Source organism: Parasteatoda tepidariorum, chromosome 2 (genome assembly GCF_982258835.1).
Source record: "Parasteatoda tepidariorum strain Cologne lab strain chromosome 2, Ptep-v5.0, whole genome shotgun sequence".
Lineage (NCBI taxonomy): Eukaryota > Metazoa > Arthropoda > Arachnida > Araneae > Theridiidae > Parasteatoda > Parasteatoda tepidariorum.
The window spans coordinates 23,527,464-23,530,065 of NC_141756.1; positions in this window are offsets into that span (position 1 = coordinate 23,527,464).

Sequence of the window (2,602 nt, forward strand, 5' to 3'; positions counted from 1 at the left end):
ACATAGACTTCAGTCGAATTCTCACAGAAATGAAAATAATCATGGACCTAATTATTATATTTGCATAAGTAGAAAAAAAATTCGTCCCGCAGTGGACTGATCGTTAAGACACGGTTCCCAGCAGATCACCGAAGTCAAGCATCACTGGCTGCGGTCAGTGTGCGGGTGGGTGACCACTTGGATTAGTCTGCATAGGGACCGAGGGTGTGTGATATCGGTCCCCGTAAAATGCTCGACTTCGCTTGCAGGTCGTCGGGCTACTGAAGCGAGGGTGCCATCCCCTCTGCAGAGGATTAAAATTGTGATGGCATGTCTTCGGATCATCCTGAGGGATGTTTCCCAGACCATCGCCAATAGCCCATTGTGCAGCTCTAGTGCGACGTAAATGAACAACAACAACAGAAAAATTTTTTTTAGGTTTTTTATGATGGAAAAGTAATTTCTTAATGTTCACTTTAATTGCAATTTTAAACTTTTTGTTCAGCATCGTTAACATTAGGACAGGAATATGCTTATTCGAACAATCGAACTGAGTCTTAGTTTCGTTACTACTATTAAAGATTTCGAAGAACAATAGGAACACGAACTTGATGTTTAGGTATATACCGAGGCGGTTGTAGATTCCCACAATATTTAAAGTGCTACTCACCTTACCAAAAATGTTTAGAAGCACGGGCGTAATGTTGCAAGCGTGTTAGTGTTTGCTCTTCACAAAATGTGTTTTTTCTATTAATAGTGGATTTAATAATAGTATTAATTATTCAATTATAATCTAATATTATCAAATTATACTATTTTTGAATTATACTATTATTATAATTAAATAAAAATAGTATAATTTAATAGGAATAATAATAGTAGTAAGTAAATGATGAATTAATTCATTTTTTATTTGTAGGATTTAAATTAGACACATTTTGTTTAGAAGAAAATTAACAAAAAGTCAAGCCTGGAATTTAAACGTAAGAATCAATAACTCTTACTTTACGAAAAAGAAAAAGAAAATCTTGCAATTAAAATTTGACCAATTTTTTAATAGTATAAATTTTTAACTGATTTTCCGCACAGGATGAAAACACAATTTTCAAACGCTTACTGACAACTATTAGCACGACTTATCGCCAATCAAAATTTTGATTATTTTCTGCTTGAACAAGCCAATCCCGCAGTGGACTGATCGTTAAGACACGGTTCCCAGCAGATCACCGAAGTCAAGCATCACTGACTGCGGTCAGTGTGCGGGTGGGTGACCACTTGGATCAGTCTGCGTAGGGACCGAGGGTGTGAGGTATGGGTCCTCGTTAAACTGTGCTACCGTAAAGTGCTCTACTTCGCGCGTAGGTCGTCGGGCTACCGAAGCGGGGGTGCCATCCCCTCCGCAGAGGATCAAAATTGTGATGGCATGTCTTCGGATCATCCTCCGGGATGTTTCCCAGACCGTCGCCTACAGTCCATTGTGCAGCTCTAGTGCTACGTAAATTAACAGCAACAACAACAACTGAACAAGCCAGGAGGCTCAAAACTAAAATGCAGAAAAAATGAAAATAAGAAATGCATATATATTTAAAATATCAAATTTGTTCAGTAGACTAAATGAGAAAAAATAATTATGAAAATTTTCACACATAGCGAAAACCACAAGGGCAAAATTTCACAAAATGTTCTATCAACATTCAAAATTCCACTTTTTTCGTTTTGGTAACAAAAATTCACGTTTCTTTTTCAGAACATATATCAAACATGATATTTAAAAACATTTCCATTTCCGATTACACTTTCTAAAGGACTTATTGCTCGCCTTTAAAATATATACTCTCACCGCAAATTTTATTAATTTAAATAAATTTTTATTCTCTGGCAAGTCGAAAAGAAAAACATTTTAATATTTGAGTAAAAAAACAAGTTTGCTGAACTTATTTTAATAAAACATTAAATGAGAATAAAATCAGATGCATATGGATAACTCTCCTCAATTATAAACTCAAAAGTCAATTTATTTGTTATATCGTAATAAATTGCGTTTTTCCCCAAATGTTTTAGATCATAAAAACCAATTAGACAGGTTTCCTCCCCACCTCTGATTTAGAACCATTTTTTATATCATTTCGATTGCATCGCATACCGAGAATGTGGAGTAATTGTAAGTTTTTTTTTTTTTTTTTTTTTTTTTTTTTTTTTACATTAACGAAGTTTATTTTATAAGGTAAAAGAACTTATAAATGTTTAGGGAACATATAGGATAAAATACATATTAAACTATTAAACGCCAAAACGTTATAAATAATTAATTAAATAAGAAATAAAATAAACTGGAAATGCGAGAACAAGATTTTTGTTTCAAATAATATTTCATTTAAATTTTATATATTGTCAGAAACTTCCCTCTTCAGCAGCATAGTTGACAAAGACATGAGGAAGAGGATTAGAACAACAGATTTCATCAACATTATTTCCCAATATGTTTTCCAAGTTGGATTTTCATTTTATTTTTCCCCACATGCATTTTTTCCCTAGATTTTTATAATACTAGGAAGTTCAGCCCCTTACTCACTTCGCTCGCCAACCTTCGTAATAGCCACTCATACAACTTAGTTTGCTTTTT